At 42.6% G+C, this 20728-nt stretch overlaps 1 pseudogene; it reads right to left on the bottom strand.

Annotated features, from left to right (window-relative positions):
- Positions 1-493: 493 nt before the first annotated feature.
- LOC147449583 (reticulon-like protein B5) lies at positions 494-14285 on the bottom strand (annotated as a pseudogene).
- Between the last annotated feature and the right edge of the window lie 6443 nt (positions 14286-20728).

Raw genomic sequence — 20728 nt, 5'->3', positions numbered from 1 at the left:
TGTTGTGTTGAGAAATCGTAGCTATGGTGGGTGCAAACGAAGGCAAGCCATGAGAGATAGAGAGCAAACGAGCATAGAGAGAGAGAGAGAGAGAGAGAGAGACGTAAAAAACCCACGCTATAATTATTTGATGATCTCTTTGCATGATAGATAGACCAAAAATGACCACTAGAGTTTTCATGCATGCTCCTAAAAAAAGGAGTGGTGTGTGTGTGTGAGCTATGACAAGGCATGTTTCCACAGGCTTGAACCCAGTAATTCCTCCTCTCAAGCCCAAACCACTAACAAGCGGCTTGTGGCAAACATGGAAGAGTCTAGCAAACCACCTAAAACATGAGTAGAAGCCCCCTTAGACAACAACATTTGGGGGGTGTGTGTGTGTATACTTTTCTCAGACGACAATCGGGATGGACAACAAGACTCAACCAAACCAATAGATAGGGAGGCGTCATCACTTATCAACATGGCAATGTCTATACCTGTACAAGATTTATTAACTCTGACAACATAAAGAAACTAGGAAGCTAAAGGAAATCACTTTCAACTTGGGAAAAGCATTCCATATTTTATCGAGAATTGTCTCATCGACCATTTTATAATGTTTTCGTGCTTGCTCATAGCGGTTCTTTGCATACAGCTCAAACTGATCTTTGTCACAAGAAAAACGAGTGGCAAAAAGTGAAACCAGCCCCCAACTATAGACAAACACCACATAATCTTCAAGAAAAGATTGAAATCCTTCCTTAAAGATATGTCTTTTACAATTGCCAACACTTTGTTTACCTCCACTTGCAAGGCAAGAGCAAAAAAAAAATCTACCTCTTTGAAAACATAAAATTAGGTTGGGCAAAGGAGACAGCGTCCTACTCAAGAAAACTATGGGGTTTGACCAGACAAACAACACGCCCAAAGGACCAAGAATAGATTTGAGAGTAATATCAAAGGTGTGTATCTTGAGTGAACAAGAATGAGATAAACCACAGTAGCACCAGCTAGTATCCCTGCTTACACAAATTTATTCTTCCATAAAAATGTATCAACATCATTTCCATCCCCATGAATCTGATACAAATATATTTTTTGATTGAATAGGCATGCTTTAACCACTAATGGAAACTCCTCCTCCGCCTCAAAGTAGGTAGACACCCACAATTCATGAAACTTCTCATCTATGGCATCCTTCATATATTCAATACCAATGAGCTATCCACCAATGACATGGAAACCAACTAGGGTATACTTTGGACACCTGTTTGGTAGCTACGTGTGAGGGTGTTGTAAGAAAATAGGTCTAGCCACATGCTCATCACCACCCAATCATACTATATATAGTTCCTTAGCCCTCTAGATCTTAGTAGCTATATATAGAGCCGCGTATTGCATGTGTATCATGGCCCTACCCTTGGCCTGACATTACTCCCCCCTTTTCATCCTCAAAAACAAAAGTGGTGATATCTTCTTAAGAACGCTAATGTTTTCCATAGTGGCACCTCCCTTGGGTCAAGTTGTCCATTTGATCGATACACGGTTCAATAGGAGGTTCAATGAAACCAACAAGAACATCTTGATCATCTCGACATTGTTATCCCTTTGTGAGCATTTTTTGTGAATGGCCTATATCCAAAACCAGATGAACACAAGTGTGTAGACTCCATTTATAACATGCTCGAGTACTTTAAATGTGTTACCACAACTAAGAGGTAACCAAATGAATAACAATTTTCAGACTTTTTGTAGGTGCTAGAACAAGTAGGAATACCTCTTTACAACTTTCCATGAAAGTGACTTGCTGACATATCTCATCAGCCTAGATTAAGTCCTTGACTTTCTATCATTTCTCATCACTAGGCAACCCACCATAACTGGTGATCGAGGTCAAAAATCTGACACAAGCATGAAGAGACTAAAACTAGTCACAACATGATTTGCATCATGATAAGCAAACTCCAAAGAGAGGGAATCTTCTGAATTATATTGCTTCTCACTAATGTACACTCTTAGCATATCCTCTAGCACTAGATTAACACTTTGCAAGCTGCTCATCTGTCTCTAATACTGAGTTGTTTTCCCCAATCATTATAAACAATTTTCCAAGAATGACCAATAAACCTAGGTCCAGAATTACTCCAAAATTATGGTGTAATCTACACAATTTATATTGATTGTGAACAACCAACTTGGTTAAAGAGTGGACTTGATTGGAACAAACTTACAAAGTTTTCTAAACACTAGGGCCAATAACACCTAGTGTGCATGCATTTAGCAAGAACTTATTCGAACTTGCATTCTCATGATTATAGTTGCCAATGCTTATGGCAGATGCTATGCTCATAACACACCTTGAAGAGGGGGGAATAAAATGTGTAAATAGCTCTACAAAAAGAAACTAAATACTTCCCCAATGAAATTACATGAAATCCTTGCTAAAACATTTGGACCATAATGAAATGTGAAAATCAAATTGCATCTCGGTATAAACAATGAGACATTTTCATTAACATCGTATAGCTTTGTTATATGCGTACTAGGTATGCAAAATTGCAGTCGTAAAAACCTTGAAATAACCATTCGTTAATGTTGTTTAACGTTACTTGTAACATTAACAAGTTTTACTAGGTATATGAAATTGCTCCTGATACTACGTGATCAAAATGGTCTAACAAACGGATTTGACTAGCACCTAGGGACTCTAGGCTGTTGCAACACCTACTGCTCTCTCTCTCTCTCCCTCTCCTCTCTCTCTCTCTCTCTCTCTCTCTCTCTCACTCTCACTCTCACACACACACACACACACACACTTTTTTTTGTAATGTTAGATTGAATTACCAATGGAAACCTCAAGACAAGGAAAACCCATGAAAAATACTACAAACAAGAAATCAGAAACAGTCAAAGTAGAGCTCATAATGGCTAATGGGAAGCTTGTCCAAGTAATAGGCAACTTGGAGAGACTCCATGAGAGATGTCTTAAAGAAGGAAACATAGTTCACTCGAATCTACTGAAACATGAGGGAATTACGTGCTCTCCACACCGTCCAAAGCACCTAGAATTTGACCCAGGCAAAAAAGTATGCATATGGCCGAAGCAATGGCGGCAGTACTCCAAAGATCCAAAAAGATCTACCGAAATGCATGCCAAGAAAATGCGTGCGAAGAGCTATAGAGATGCAATCCACAAACTCTAGCATATGAGAACAAGATCACAATAAATGTGGAATGTTCTCAACTGCTGCACCACATCGAACACATCGCAAAGAGGCCAATCTTCTAGATCGCAGAAATTTGCCAATCGGGAGAACCCCAACAATGCATCTCCACATAAACATTCGCTCCTTCAGAGGCAACTTTGCATGCCACACTTTCATGACTTTACTACGCCACCATGTAACAGCCTTGTTCATATTCCATACCTTATTACAATGTTCATGGATCCACGAGGACGATTGCAAATGACAGTACACTTTCTTTGCAGAAATCGAAGAGATCGAAGAACCACGGGAGCACCAATCACAAATTCAATTTTTCATAACCAACGGTGGAATGAGAGATATGGAGTCAACCAAATTTTTAATGGTGTCCCACATGCGCGGAGTGTAGGTATGGAGCGAGCTTTGCGAGCGAGCTATGGAGCGAGCTTTTGAGTTTTCTCGTACCACATGGTTGGTTCTTCCTAAAAAAACTCACCTTCCAAGCTCGCTCCCAATAAAAAAAGGTCACTCTTAAATCTTGCTCCCAATAAAAAAAACTCAGTCAAAAGATATCTCTTGCAAAGATCTTTTGAAAGATTTCGCCCAAGTTCAATATGGCATAGGCACCAACCTATATGTCCTTGTTTTTGTGTCATGAAGCAAAGTAGGTCCTCCTTCCATCCCATCCTCATGTCTTCTGGAATAGAAATACGATGGTAATTGTTGGGTGAAGCCTGTGCAAGCTAGGATGAAGTTTCTTGTTGGGATGAGGAGAAGCAACTGTGGTGGACATCTAGCGTGCAATAACCTTACATGTCCCATTAGAGCCCATAGTGGTGCACCAAACAAGATAGCATGGACTGGAAAACTTTTGCATGTTATCCCATCACTTGGTATGAAAAGAAATGCAAATGGATTTCTCACTTGCTTCCATTGTGGTGAAGCACCGATAATGCTATAGGATTTCCTTGCTACATATATTATGTGTTGGCAAACAACAACAAAACTCATTTGTTTATTCATCAAGGTACACACAATCATCCGGTGGCCAAAGGAGTGCTAAGATGTCTTATCATAAGAACATGTGAACTCGTGTCCCATGTCATTTCAGATGTACCCACGGTAGGACCAAGACAAATGCAATTGATCTTGCAAAACAAATGGTGATGGGAGTTGTCATACGAAGGGATGGTGGTGAATTAAATAGTAATGATTTCTTGTCAATTTTAGAAGAGATGAGACCATTAGTGCATATGGACATATTTTTCCTTTAACTAGTTTGAATGGTAGCATATTTCCTGTTAATTTTTAAGCACTTGCACATTTCATTTTATGTAGATACAAACAAATGATGAAGGAGGTAAGTGGTAGAAAAATTGGTGTTGGTGTCAAAAAACAACTACTAAAATTAAAAAGCACCTACGGATATCTTGCATTTTGTTTCCTTCTTAGAGTAGTGACCCAAATAGAAGATGTCATTTTTTTTAAATGTCAACCACTAGGAATTGACCTAGTTAATAGAATGCGTTAGGATGATTCTGGTGATCTACGTAGAAGTTGGGTTTGCTTTGATCATGTTCAACGAGTGTCTGGGTTGGACAACCATGGCAGCACATGTGTATGATCCAATGTACGTTTGTGTAAATACAAGCAATCGCGTCATTGCTTCTAAAAATGAATTTTCCATATATTGTATTACAAGATCCAAGAGATGTAAACTATAACAATATGTGAAATGAAAGAGGAGGATACAAAATCCCAAGTCATGTTCAGGGAGACGATGAACGCAATGATGCTGAATAATGCACATTCGCCATCATATTTTAGAGGGCTCATGGATGACGAAGCTGATGCAAAATGGAGAGCAGTTTGAACTTATTTTTAAGGAGGACTGCAAAATGTGATGGATGGAAGAGAACGCTCCTATTTGTTTCACATGGAACAAAAACTAAATATTCACACTAACTAATTTGTAAACAAGAACAACAAGAGGTTTTGTGAAACATGGCATTGCCCTCGGAGTGAGGAAGAAGTGTTACCATATACATGTGGTAGTGATGTGTGTGAACACACTAGGACCGCCGGGGCATTTTTTCCCTCTTTAGGAGGTTTTTTCCCCCGTGCATTGTATATACGCCCATCACTCTAGGGCTATCTATCTTTCCATTGCACACTAAGTAACACACTCTCTATTGTGTGCCTTGAGCTTCCTTCGTCTTCTCCAAGCTGTGTGTGTTTCTCTGCAACCCTAATTCCAACAATTGGTATCAGAGCAGGTCACGTCCTCCCGGGCTTAGTCGCCAGCTGCTCCAGCACACGCCTGCTCACTTTCTCCGATTTCAGTGAGCTTTGGCAAGCGTTCGCAGGTCGACAAATATTTTGGGAAAGCTCGAAGAGCTTGGTCTGCTCAGAATTTTAATTTGGGCTCATTTCGGCCTCCGTTTCCACTACGGGCAGTACTGCACAGGCTATTTCGTCATTTTGTGCAGATTTTCTATCAGTGCCGTTTTCTGCATAACAGGTGCCTTATAGTCTTCTACGGTTTGTGCTATATAGCACAAGTTGTTCCCGCTCCATTTCTCCTATTTTCGGGCAGTTTTCACATCAGGTGCAGCATTTACCATGGCTGACAACAACAACACAGATGTGTTCAAGATGTTTGCTGCTGAGGACAGGTTGGATGGGGACAACTACCCTATGTGGGCTTATATGATGCAACACGTTCTTGTGTCAAAAGGTGTCTGGAACATTGTGCAGGGCATTGATGTACGTCCTGGTTCTGAAGATGTAGGCGATATTGAGGATGTTGCAGGTCTTGCTGCAAGGATTGCAGCTGTTAGAGTTGTTTTGCCTACAGCAGAACAAGCTCGTTGGGATGTTAAGGATGCGCAGGCTCATGCATTGATTGCGTTGTCTGTGAAGCGCACCATTATTCCTCACATCCGTTCAGCAAAATCTGCAAAACAGGCTTGGGATATTCTAGCAGGTCTTTATGCAAGCCGCAATGAGGCTAAAATTGCTTTGCTGCGTAAAGAGCTAGAGTCGAAGATTATGCATGAGGAAGATGATATGGACACTTTCCTTACTAGTGTCAAGGATATCAATGAGCAACTCATTTCTGCAGGTGAAGTCATTTCTGACAGTTCCCTTGTGCAGACTGTTCTTGATGCCTTACCAGATTCCTACCAGACTTTTGCTAGTACTTGGAGACTGATGACCCAAGGAAATCCTGAAGTTGTCAAGTTTGATGCATTATGCACATTGCTGTTGCAAGAGTCACTTTCTAGAAAAAACAGGACTAGGCAGCGTGCAGTTGAACAGGCTTTTATTGCTTCTCAAAGAAAGGGTGGTAACAGTAATGCAGCCACTTCTTATGGTTCTGCTGCGAGTGGCAAAAATTCTGTTCCTAATGCTTCTGCTGGCAGCACTTCGTCTGGCAATTCTGGTGATAAGGGCAAAAAGAAGATGCGTTGCCATTATTGTAAAGCCAATGATCACTTGATCAAGTCGTGTCCTAAGTTGAAGGCCAAAGAGGCTAAGAAGAAAGAGGGTGGTTCCACTGCAAATGCTGGTTCCACTACAAATGCAGCCATTGTTGAGTCTTCTGTGAAAGGAGATTGTGATGCTGATGTTGATGCAGAATGGGCTTTTAGTGCAGAGTGCACTTACAATCCTGCTGTCCATGATGCATGCTTGTCAGTTGCTGCAGATTCACATGTGTGGTATTTCGACAGTGGTGCTACAAAGCACATTACCTCACATCGTGAATTGTTTACCTCTCTCGAGTCTGTCCCTCATGGGAATTCAGTCACTTGTGCCAACAACGCCTCTTATCCAGTTCAGGGAGTTGGAAAGATTGTGCTCACTGCTGCTAATGGCAGTTCCTTCACACTTGTTGATGCACTTTATGTACCTGGGATCAAGAAGAATCTATTGTCTGTATCCGCACTTGCTAGACTTGGACTTGTAGTCAAATTTGTGGATGACAGATGTACAGTTCATGATCTCAGTTTTGGTGATGAAATTGTTGCATCTGGGCTTTTGTGCCGTGGGCTGTATAAGCTCACTTTGTATGACAAGTGTGGACAAAATTTTGCAAATGCTGTTGCAGATTCAAGGGCTATTTCAGATGCAAAACTTTGGCATGCACGTTTTGGTCATCTGAATTTTGCCAGTTTGCTGCGTTTGCAGAAATCTGATATGGTTGCTTCTTTGCCGCCTCTTGAAGCACCTATCAAACATGTTTGTGAAGGCTGTATTCTGGGTAAAATGCAGCGTTCTAAGTTTCCAAAGGATGGTTCAGTTAGGGCCACATGCAGGTTGCAGCTTGTGCATAGTGACGTTTGTGGGCCCATGCAAACTCCGTCCTTGGGCAATTACCTGTACTTCGTGACTTTCATTGATGATTACTCCAGGCATGCGTGGGTATTTCCGCTTAAAGCGAAGTCCGAAGTTTTTATGTGCTTCAAACAATTTTTGGCTATGGCTGAAAATGTCTCAAAATGTACTATGGGCACCCTCCGTTCCGATCGAGGGGGGGAGTATATGTCTCATGAATTTAATGCATTTCTGGCTAGTCGTGGGATAAAACACCAATGTACAGTGCCTTATACACCTCAGCAAAATGGTGTTGCTGAGAGGAAAAACAGGTCACTAACGGAAATGGCACGATGTATGGTCAAAAGTCAAGCTTTGCCGCATTCTTTTTGGCTTGAGGCCATCATGTGTGCCACTTATGTACTTAACAGGTGTCCTACGAAAGCTTTGCAGTCTATTACTCCATATGAAGCATGGCATGATAGAAAACCTTCTATTGAGCACATGCGTGTTTTTGGCTGTTTGGCATATGCTTTGGTGCCACAAGTGCAGCGCAGAAAATTGGATGATAAGGCTGTCAAATGTATTTTTGTTGGTTATAGTGCTGAAAGCAAAGGTTACAGGTTGTATCATCCGCAAACAAAACGTATTTTGGTTTCACGGGATGTAGTGTTTGTGGAAGATTCTGTTCAACCCTTGCTGTCATGTACTAGAGACAGTAATGTAAGCTCACAGGACATTTATGACACTTTGTTGCCTCTTTTCAGTGGTGGAAATACGAATGTAAGTTCCAATGAGGCAAATGTACAGCCTATGGGGGTTTCTGAAAATGTTTTAGAACAGCCTATTACTGATGCAGATGTACATGATGTACTTGATGAGGAAAGGGCTGAAAATGAACAGGCTAGAGGTATGCCAAAATGGCTGGTGCACACTTTGCGTGACAGTAAATTGGATGCACCTTTATCTAGTCGTACTCGTTCAGGCTCTCGCCATGCATCTTATGCATCAGATTGTTATGCTTTGGCTGTGTCTAGTTTACATGATGTTGAGGAGCCTCTGTCTTTTGATGAAGCACAGAATTCAGAAAATTGGATTGCTGCCATGAAATCAGAATATGATGCACTTATAGAGAATGACACATGGACTTTATGTGATTTGCCTCCTGGCAAAAAGGCCATTGGTACGAAGTGGGTTTACAAGTTGAAACGCAAGCCGGATGGTGAGATCGATCGCCATAAGGCTCGACTTGTTGCAAAGGGTTATGCACAACAAAAAGGCATAGATTATGAAGAGACTTTTGCTCCCACTTGTCGTATGACTACTGTGCGTTTTCTATGTGCATTGGCAGCTCATTTTGGTTGGGATGTACATCAATCAGACATTGTTACTGCTTTCTTGAATGGTGACATATTTGAGGAAGTTTATGTAACGCAGCCTCGCGGTTTTGTCATAAAAGGACAAGAGGACAAAGTGTGCAAATGTAAGAAGGCTTTGTATGGGTTGAAGCAATCTCCTCGTGCTTGGTATGAGAAAGCTGACACTCATTTGGTTAAACGAGGCTTTCGTAACAGTCCAACAGAAAGCACATTGTATGTAAAGCGTGAGGATGATGTATTTCTCATTGTGGTTCTTTATGTTGATGATTTGCTGATCACTGGACCAAATGAGAGACATATTGCTGAATTTAAGGCTGATTTGAATGCTACTTTCAAGATGAAAGATTTGGGGCTGTTGCATCATTACTTGGGTATACAGTTTAAGCAGTGTGATGGTGGTATTGCCTTGTGTCAGAAAAGTTACATAGAGACATTGCTATGTAAGTTTGGACTTGAGGATTGCAAACCTATTGCCACTCCCATGGAAACAGGTTTGAAGTTGAGTCTACATGATGCTGGCGATCCTGCTGATGTCACTCTTTACCAAACTGCTGTTGGCTGCCTCATTTATGTATGCAACACGAGGCCAGATATTCAGTTTGCAGTCTCGCAGATCAGCAGATTTATGCATAGCCCAGGGTCTAAGCATTGGCAGGCTGTCAAGAGGATTTTCCGCTACCTTAGTGGCACTTTACATCTTGGCTTGTTTTATCCCAAGGGGGGATCATTGCCGCCAGACTTACATGCTTTTTCGGACTCAGATTGGGCTGGTTGTTTTGACACGCGAGTGTCCACAAGTGGTTTTTGTTTCATGCTTGGCAGTTCATGTATATCATGGTTGAGCAAGAAGCAACCTACTGTGGCCACTTCGAGTTGTGAGGCTGAGTACAGGGCAGTCTTCACAGCTACGGTTGAGTGTGTATGGCTCAGACGCCTTATGGCTGACTTGGGTGTTGGACAGGACACTGCCAACACTATCTACACTGACAGTCAGAGCGCATTGGCAGTTGCGAGGAACCCAGTTTTTCATGCTCGCACAAAGCACATTGAGGTGCATTACCACTATGTCAGGGAGAGGCTCTCAGCAGGAGAGATCAGCTTGGCTTATGTGCCAACACAGGACAACCTTGCAGATCTTTTCACAAAGGCATTGTCTCGTGAGAAGCTTGAAGCTTTCCGCAAAGCTTTGGGCTTACTCCCCTTTGTGGACTGATCCTGTCCTCAGGGCATGGCACTTCCCTTTACTCATGTGCCAGCTCTCGTTCACCGCATCACTCTAGGGGGGATTTGTTACCATATACATGTGGTAGTGATGTGTGTGAACACACTAGGACCGCCGGGGCATTTTTTCCCTCTTTAGGAGGTTTTTTCCCCCGTGCATTGTATATACGCCCATCACTCTAGGGCTATCTATCTTTCCATTGCACACTAAGTAACACACTCTCTATTGTGTGCCTTGAGCTTCCTTCGTCTTCTCCAAGCTGTGTGTGTTTCTCTACAACCCTAATTCCAACAAGAAGCTACAACCATGTATAGACAGATCCATGCTTAGTGGGCTTCTAGCAAGGTGTCGGATGTAAATATTCCCCAAATGAACTATTGGATGAGTTGGTGGCATGTTCACTATCCACATTGGAGGAAGTTTCTTGTGGCAATAATAAGTGGATGTAGTGTCCATGTTGTCGGTGGTCAGATTTTGAACTGAACATGCTCGAGGTGTCCGACCGTCCATCACTTGTACACACCTTATTCTAAATCTTGAGTTGTGAATGATGACCTTGGCTTACTGGTTGCTCTTCACACTATCTATCTTAACCACTATCATTGATTCACCACAAATTGGAGAAGATCAAGCTCCAAATGCAAGCAGCTAGTGTTTGAAGAATGTGGATAATGTAGCAAATATGTATTGTGATTTGCTCTATCAACTTAGGGCCATGATCTGCCTTCTCTTTCTTTGTTGTGTCTTGGTGCCACAAGAATTAAAAATTATTAAATAGTGTAATATACGAGTACCTCTTAGGCCATTAAAGAGCAGGAAACATGCACATACATTGTAGTGCAAATTGTTATTTTCTTGAGACAATAAATTAAGACTACAGGCATGTGAAAAACTTAGCAAGAATGATGCTCCCGAGTTTGATAGTGAGAAAGCAAAAATGGACAAGGTAATACTTCAAAACTTGGGGCCACTACTTGCAGTCTCTTTCCTCCCCACCATAGTTGATCCATAGTTGCTTCTCCTCATCACATTAGGAAACTTCATCCTAGTTTGCACTAGCTTCACCCAGCAATGACAATCGCACTTCTATTCCATCCCCACCATAGTTGAGCCACCACCATGAATAGAGGGAAATCTGTATATGCAATTGCCATTGCAGTGATGTGGAATCTCCTCAAACTATTCAATAATTTCATAGCTTGGAATAATTTTGCTCAATCTGTGATACTTGTACTTAGGTAGAAGAATGCATTGCAAAGTGCTTTTTGTACCAACGAAATTGGGAGCCAAGGCCACCAACTTCTTCTTCTATAGAGGAATAAGTCAGAGGCCTTAATTTGATGGGAAGTCACAAATTGCCTACCACCCAGGTTGCCAAGGTAATAATCTAATAGGCTGTCTAGACCCAACTCGCATTGAGATCTCAGTTTAAATATCTTTTGGGTGTGAGTAATGAATTGGAGCAAGGTGGTCCTAGAATTATAAGGAAGGGTCTATATACCTTTCCCAAAATTTACGCGAGAAAGGGGGGAGAGAGAGAGAGAGAGAGAGAGAGAGAGAGAGAGAGAGAGAGAGATGTTTGAGTTCTTGAAGTGGTGTTGATCAATCGAATTGAAGATTTACACGAGAAAGGGGAGAGAGAGAGAGAGAGAGAGAGAGAGAGAGAGAGAGAGAGAGAGATGTTTGAGTTCTTGAAGTGGTGTTGATCAATCGAATTGAAGATTTACACGAGAAGGGAGGGGGGGGGGAGAGAGAGAGAGAGAGATGTTTGAGTTCTCAAAGTTGTGTTGATCAATCGCATTGAAGATGCAAACATGAAGGAGAAATAACATCTCAAAAAAAAGTAGAGGGGATATTGTTAAGTATGGAGCCTGATTTACCCTTGGAATTTTCTGTGGTAAAAGCGCACATTTGTAAGGCCCCCATTATGAGGAGAAGCCATCGTGCGTGAAGGAAAATCACTCACCGGAAACCAAAATTTTCACGGACAAGAATTAGGGGCAACTTTAGAGGCCTCGGGGGCGGAGGCCCCTGAGACTTTTTTTTTCGTCGAAATATTCCTTTTCGCCGGAATATTATGGCCGGACGGCGGCCAAAAAGTGGTCGGAAAACAACCGGTCGGTTGGCCGGTGGCCAGTAGTCAATGGCCGATGGCCGGTGGTCAGAAGTCAATGGCCGGTGGCTGGTGGTCGAAAGTCAATGGCCGATAGCCGGTGGCCGAATTCAATGGCCAGTGGCCGAATTCAAAAGCGGACTTGTCTTCTCAAGGGCGACCACACATGGGCGGATTGGAGGGTCCGATTTGGACTTATTCGCACAAGGGCGGCTACACATGGTTGTCTCTCATAAGAGAGGGCAGCCCTTTTGGCCTATAAAAGGAGGCCATTTCTACACACATTTCATAGTGTGAAGTTGATGCAACAAGGTGAGTGTGAGGTGGTGAGAGTGAAGCAAGGTGGGAGCTCCATTAAGGGTATAATCCCTTTGTAAACTACTTCTTGTTTTGAAGTACTAAAGCCATTGAGTGGCTGCTTTTCCGTGGACGTAGCCCACATTGGGTGAACCACGTATATCGTGTGTACTCTCTCTCTCTCTCTCTCTCTCTCTCTCTCTCTCTCTCTCTCTCTCTCTCTACTCTATAATCTTGTGTATGTAAATCTGTCTCTCTCCATTAAGTAATCTACTCAATTATCTATTTAGCTAAGTTTTATTTCCTAACAGATATCTTGTCCAAAGAAGTGGCAATGAACTCTACAATCTTGCACCCTCTTCTCTCTCTCTCTCTCTCTCTCTCTCTCTCTCCTTCCTTTGAACAATTGGTTCCCCTATCCCTATGTTTGGCTGGCATAGAACCCTAAGTATTCTCATAGAATTTCAATTGTATCTTATGAGTAGTTTGAACCAACATTTTTGAAGTGGTACAGTTACCCCTTGATTAAATTGATGAAACGAAAGGTGGAGGGTTGGAGTCATGCAAGATTTGGCAAGCACTTTTGTATCTATTTCAAACCTGATGAAGAACATAGTGTCTCTCCTAGTGGTGCCTTCATATCTGAACAACTTGACTTTCATGCTATGTAGCTTATAGGCTCCCTCAAAATATTCTTGCCAATTTTGAATACCTAGGCTTTGACATGCTAAACATAATAAGTTTTGACTCGCCTTCTCGGAACTATTGTTCCAACACTATGATGAGCTGAGTTACTATAATAAATTGAACCTTTTCATTGAATGCCTTGAAAAAAGGGAAATTTTTGCTATATTACACTACCTTTTGCTAGTCTGACTTAATCCTTTTGGCTACAAAATATGTTTAAAACCTCAAAAATAATTCTTTGTAGGTTGTCTTTGCATTGAACTTGAATGATAGGACCTTTTGCTTTGGAATTACCTACAAATGAATAATAGGGCCCTATCTTCTTAGTGCTTTCTATACATTAAACTTAGGTCCATAGACAATACTTGCCCACGGAGCACCAGATGGTGAGTGTATTTGCATTATGTGACCTTACTAATAATGCTTCTTGAATGTTGGTGAATCTATAAGCATTTGATTTTTGTTTGATTGGTGAATCTCTAAGCATTTGATTGGTGAATACCTAAGCATTTGAATCTAAGGTGAGGGGGATAAAGATATGGCACCAACCTAAACGTGCATCGCTTTTGTAGCTCAAAATGTTGACCTTGTTTTTGCCTGCATGTCTTGGTTCACTCAGTTGAACGGTCTGAGAGGAAAATCAAGTATGCGAGCTCGTGCTTCCTATTTGAAGCTCCATCCCAAAATTGTGAAAGTGGAGTAATGTGATGCACGAGGGTCAAAAGACGCACAAGCTTGAACCCTTCACGCATGCATCATGCAATCGCCAGGCAAATCAACTCACCACTTTGCTTGACATTGAGTTAGAAGCCGCATGCAACATTATTGGCGTATAACATCACTGGAATTGAGGGCCTCCATTCTACTAGCCCCTTACCTTATAAGCATACTAGGAAGTTAGGCGCCCCAGATGGTTGCAATTTAATCTAAGTTTCTTAAAAAAATTTGGCGGACTTCCAGATCTCTTGTACAATTGCTTTCTCAAGTTTCCTCAAGCGCGCTATGCGATCCAGGGTGTTCGTTTCAACCCGCTTCAGAGTGTTCTTTTCTGCCAGCTTTTCTCCTTTTCCACTCCCTTCCATACTGGCTCAAGGCAAGCTAGGGCGCTAGGCGCCCCAGAGTGTTGCAATGTACTCCATTTTTCTAAATTTTACTGGCGGGTTTCTTCTACTCCGGCTCCTTTCTATCCCCTGCTATGCTGAAGGCATCCCAGGGCGCTATGCGCCCCAGAGTATTGCAAGGCATCCTGGGCCTTTAATTGTCTGGATTCAAGATGAGAAACCCTTGTTGGATCTTCACTGTAGCCCTTGCCAGGTGCATTGCAAATTAAGTACTTAAGAGTGAATGATACCATTTAGTTACTCGAGGAACAGACCTCCATAATAGTGACCAGGTTAGAAGGTGTACTCCATTGACGTAGAAGCATTTTGCTTGCCGACTTGAACTTTCTCTCATTTGTGCCCAAATTAAATGACAAGATCATGCACTCAAGGCTCCAAACTTGATCTAGAACATGAAAAGAACTGTAATGAAATTGATAATACAAACCAGCCTTTGCATATATAATACAGGTTTCTAAAGATTGAGGCGTCTCCATTGTCAAGTTTGCCAAGCAATCACCTCATATGGTCATTGTCCATACAGATCTTGATAGTTTTTACAAAGTTTAACAATATTGAACTTAAAGATTAAGAACAAAACCCTAGATTTACACGATTTGGGTTTTCTCAACTTTCTTCCATGTATTGAAACATTGCAACTTATGGTGCAGCCCATTGCGTAGCAGGAGTAGAGAATTTGGGTAAACATACAAAGCACTCAACTAAACAACTTTCATGTGTCTATGAAAATATAAACCATAGGTTGTGAGCAACACAATAAAGAACATTGACAGTTGTGAGAGAAATAAAGCAACCCCATACTTGACATCTCTGAAAGGAATATAATTGCAATCTTTTTCTAGACATTTTTTGTTGCATAGTATGACATAGTAAAATCTACTGGCGGATTTTCTCCTAATCCCCAACTCCCTTCTGCACCTTGCAGTGCATTATCAACTTGCTAAAGGTTTCCCAGGGCGCTATGCGCACCAGCGTATTGCAGGGCATCCCACACTTGTAGAGGAACTAAGCAGGGCATCCCGCACTTGTAGGGGAACTTGCTAAAGGTTTCCCAGGGTGCTATGCACCTTAGACTACTAGAGGGCATCCAACACTTGCTCAAGGTTTCCCAAGGCGCTATGCACCCCAAACTACTAGAGGGCATGCTGCACTTGCTCAAGGTTTCCCCCCAAGGCGCCATGCGCTCCAGAGTATTGCTGGGCATCCCGCACTTGTAGAGGAGAGCTGGTTATGACAAGTGGGTTTTGATCCCGTTTACCCATAGCGTGAGCAGCATACACCAATCATCTGGCAGCATTTGGGTCACCATGGCTCCGGGCAACAGAAAAAAGCAACAGATTTCAAAGAAAATGCACATTCCTCTCATTGGCGAGCAAGCAGTGGTTCCCTTGGCAAACGGAGCCCATGGATTGCATGTTTTCAGAGTGTTGAGGAGACACGTTTAGTGTTAAGGTGGTCGGATGCTTGGGACCCTGAGATGTTGGTCAACGAGGAACAAATGGAGTGTGTGTGTTTCAGAGGGAGTTGAGTGAGGCTGCGTCGGCCTATAAGGAAAGCCGGTCTTGATAAGTGGGTTTGGATCTCGTCTACCCATGGTATGAGCAACACACACCAATGATCTGGCTACGTTTAGGTCGCCATGGCTACAAGATTTAACGGTGACGCAAAAACGCAAAGGATTTTAGAGAAAATGTGCATTCCTTTCCATGGCGAGCGAGGAGTGGTTCCCTTTGCAAATGAAGCACATGGATTGCATGTTTCCAAAGTGTTGAGGAGACGTGTTTAGTGTCTAGGTGGTCGAATGCCCGGAACTCTCAGATGTTGGTCAAAGAGGGACAGATGGAGTGCGTTTCACAAGGAGTTGAGTGAGGTTGTGTCGGCCTATAAGAGCCGTTCTTGGCAAGTGGGTTTGAATCCCGTCTACCCACGGTCTGAGTAGTACACACCAATGATCTGGCTGCATTTAGGCCGGCATAGCTACAAGCATTGGCGGTGACGAAAAAACGCAGCGGATTTCAAAAGAGAAAATGCGCTTTCCTCTCAGAGGCGAGAAAGAAGTGGTTTTGATGGCAAACAAAGCCCATGGAGTGCATCTTTCTAGAGTGTTGAGGAGGTATGTTTAGTGTCAACATGGTTGGACACACAGAACCCTCAGATGCTGGACAAAGAGCGACAGATAAGTGCGTTTCAGAGGGAGTTGAGTGAGGCTACGTTGGCCTATAAGGAGAGCTAGTCTTGGAAAACAGGTTTGAATCTCATCTACTTATGGCGTGAGAAACACACACCAATGATCTGGCAACGTTTGGTACGTAGTGGCTCCAAGAGTTTGCGGCGACTAAAAAACACAACAAGTTTTAGAGAAAATGTGCATTCTTCTCATTGGCGAGGAAGGAGTGGTTCCCTTGGTGAATGAAGCCCATGGATTGCATGTTTTCAGAGTGTTGAGGAGGTATGTTTAGTGTTGGACGTCAATAACCCTTAGATGTTGGTCAAAGAGGAACAAATGGAGTGTGTTTCAGCAGGAGTAGAGTACGGCTGCGTTGGCCTATAAGGAGAGATGATCTTGGGAAGTGGTGTTGGATCCCCTCTACCCATGGCGTGAGCAGCACACACCAATGGCTTGGTTGCGTTTGGATGGGCGTGGCTACAAGATTCAATGGCAACAGTAAAACACAGCGAATTTCAGATAAAATGCGTATTCCTCTCAATGGCGAGCAAGGACTGGTTTCTTGGCAAACGAAGCACCTGGATTGCATCTTTCCAAGTGTTGATGAGGCATGTTTAGTGTCAGGGTGGTCTGATGCCTGGAACCTTCAGATGTTAGTCAAAGAGGAACAAATAGAGTGCATTTCAGAGGGAGTTGAGTGAGGCTGCATTGGCCTATAAGGAGAGCCGGTCTTGCAAGTGGGTTTGGATCCCATCTACCCATGTCATGAGCAGAATACATCAATGATCTGGATGCGTTTGGTCACCATAGCTCCAAGAGTTGGCGCTGATGGAAAAATGCAGCAAATTTCAAAGAAAATGCACATTCCGCTCAGAGGCGAGCGAGGAGTGGTTCTAATGACAAATGAAGTCCATGGAGTGCATGTTTCTAGGGTATTGAGGAGGTATGTTTAGTGTTAAGGTGGTCGGACGCGTGAAAATGCACATTACTCTCAGAGGCAAGTGAGGAGTGGTTCTGATGACAAATGAAGTCCATGGAGTGCATGTTTCTAGAGTATTTCAAAGAAAATGCACATTTCTCTCAGAGGCGAGCGAGGAGTGGCTTTGATGACAAATGAAGTCCATGGAGTGCATGTTTCTAGAGTATTGAGGAGGTATGTTTAGTGTTAAGGTGGTCAGACGCTCGAAACCCTCAAATGTTGGTCAAAGAGGGATAGATGCAATGTGTTTCAGAGAGGGAGTTGAGTGAGGCCGCGTCGGCCTATAAGGAGAGTCGGTCTTGGCAAGTGGGTACTTGTGGATCTATTTGCTGAGATAGTGAGTGTTTGTCTATGCTTTACAGAGTATTGATGAGATTTTTTGAGTTTTCACTCAGTTTTCAAGGGAAACTCTACTGGATTTTTCCCACATCCTAGCCATACTTCATGTGTATCTGCACTTTTTCTCTTTGATGGTTTAGTGGTCGAGTTTGACTCCCACTTTTGATAGGTTTTGTGAGCCTTGTATACACTCTCACAAGAGTGAGAGTTGCATATGCTCATGTGGAGACATACAAGTAGTCACACGCTTCACAGTTTCTACATATTTTTTGACAGATCTTTGCAGACCTACTTGGGAAGCGTTTTGAGCAGTATTTGCTCACTGCTTGCGCATATGGTTATGCGATTTACGCTCGATTGAGTTGTTTGTCCCAGATTATATGTTTGCAGATAGAAGATTGTGGAGGTGACTTTATGCATATGTGAGCATCCGTTTTGATGCAATTGATCATAGGTTTCGTGATTGCATAGTGGTTGAGTGATCTCTTACTTTGTTGCCAGTGTGGTATGGTTTATAGTAGAGATTGTACTTGAGTTTTTTGCTCAGTTTACAGAGGAGACTCTGTCAATTTTCTCCCACAATTTCTCGCCATAGTTTGGTTTCTTGGCATCTAGTTATAGCAAACATGTGTTGTCATAATAATCAATATCTAATTCTCCTAAAAGCTAGAGAGGGGGCTGATTTTTGCAAGGCATTAACAAACACACACACACTCACACAATCTCATGTGTGAAGCAAAGAAGACTCTCTCTCCTTATCAAGCTTTAATGGAAAGCTTACCACCTACTCCAAGCTTGTGAGAAGGGAGGCCTACATCAACAACTCTTGGCTTTGTGATGCAAATCCAACCAAGAGCCAAGCTTCAATGCATGCTCATCTCCTCTACCATGGTAATTACTAAGCTAAGCTATGCTAATATGAGTGATTATGTGAGGAGATGTACATCTTTCTCGTAAGAATACTCCTTCTTCCTCTCAATCTACTCTCATAGCCCACTAGCTCTCCCCATCTTCGAAGGTGTGTGAGGTCTTGGGTCTGAGATCGTGAGGGAATTGATGTTGTGTTTGATAAGTGTTTTGCTTAGTGCATGAAGTTTCCATCTTCATTGCACTAGCTAGTATTGAAGGAACACAAAGAATTGTATTGTAAAATTTCTCTCTTGATGGGAGAAACCATAATACAAAGCCTTTTGGAGGGGGGACCGGATCCATGCAAATCCGGTCCTCAACTATTGTCAATTGCTTAATTTCTCTCTCTTTTGAGGTATTTTTCATGCTATTTAGCTAGGTGTTATGCTTTTTGTTGCTCACTCCACCCAAGCACTCTTGTCATTAGGAATCTATTCTAATGAAATGCTCACTATGTTCATGCTATTTTCCACTACACACAAGTTATTAGGCCATTAAATGTTACATGTGTAATAATTCACAGTCGATAGTGATGACTTGTGAGAGACGACAGTCTTGTAGTTGTCGATACTTGCATTGTTGGTATTATGGTCACACATGGCACATTGGGCACCGTTATTTTAGACATATGAGACATCAGCAGAGATGTATACGATATGGAGATGCGGTTTTGACAAATGCTAGAGTGATGGCTTCATATGCCAGTCACAGTGATGTCAAATTTGCCTTTAGCGTTCCTCCTGCTTACATGTCTTTGAGAGGTGACAGTTCTCCTCGTTGGTTTCTAGATGAGAATGCCATTTTTCACGTCTCACCACATCGTGAGTGGTTTAGCACCTTCTCTAGTGGGAGCTTTGATTATCTACACTTGGCTGATGGTTCGGCGTTTGGCATTGCAGATGCAGGAGATGTTTGCTTGTCATTGCCTAGTGGTGCATCATATATGCTATGATATGTACGTTATGTTCTTAAGCTTAGAAAAATATTGATTTCAGTGAGACGGCTAGCCAATTTTGGGTGTCAGACACTGCTTAGAGAGCAGTCTTTCCAGATAGATTGTGGATCCTTAGTGATTTCCAGGGGAGCCCAGAATGGCTTGGTATATCCTATGCATGTATTTGAGGTTTGAGACGGCATGGTTTCTGTTTTGTTCCTAGCATGCTTTGAGAAAGAGACAAGATGTGTCTCCTTTGTAGGTGATGTCCACCATGCTCATGAGACAGAGCATTTAGCTATACAGGACGTGCTAGTAGACTCTATAGAGATAGATGTAGAGCGACACTGCTCTACTGAGACACAAGAAATTTTGTCAGAGTTTGTGCAGGCACAGGTATAGTGAGTCTGCTCCCTAGAGACACAGGCAGAGATGACGGACATGGAGCTCTTTGATTGCTTATGCTAGAGGCTGATGAGTTGATGCCGAGACACATGGTTCTGCCTATGGGTGAGAGGGACATAGACATCCTAGTATCGACGATGACACATCCATACGTGATGGATAGTCTTTATGATACAGTACATGCAGATAGCACAGGGAGGCTAGGACAGCTAGTTTTGTGCAGATTTGGTTAGCATTTGGGCATCTCATGTACAACGTACTAGTGTCAAGGCCCGACCTAGCAACCATAGTGGGAGCATTTACAACAATTGTCAGTCATACGATGACTGACACTAGCATGATGCATAGTGGAGTTTTGTAGACCATACAGAGTAGTTTGCGGGATTTACATACAGGCTCTAGCGTGGGTATTGAAGGAGTACGAGCGGAAGTGCGACGCGAGAGAGAGTGCGAGAAGAAGAGCACGACGATATGGTGAACTCGCTCTACTGTAATGTGTAGAGCATAGTGAGTTCTTATTAGGTTTTTACAAAAGAATATGTGTACATACCTGGCGGCCTGCCCACTTACCTGGGCGACCACATTGGGCTTTATACCCCAACAACCTCCCACTTAAAGTCCAATGTGGTACTTTAAGTGTGAGAGAAGCTACTATACAAGCTAATATGCAA

Source organism: Adiantum capillus-veneris, chromosome 10, assembly GCF_014529385.1.
Source record: "Adiantum capillus-veneris isolate H3 chromosome 10, ASM1452938v2, whole genome shotgun sequence".
Taxonomy (NCBI): domain Eukaryota; kingdom Viridiplantae; phylum Streptophyta; class Polypodiopsida; order Polypodiales; family Pteridaceae; genus Adiantum; species Adiantum capillus-veneris.
The sequence above is the reverse complement of the archived record's forward strand: the minus strand, read 5'-3'. Positions and strand labels throughout refer to the sequence as shown.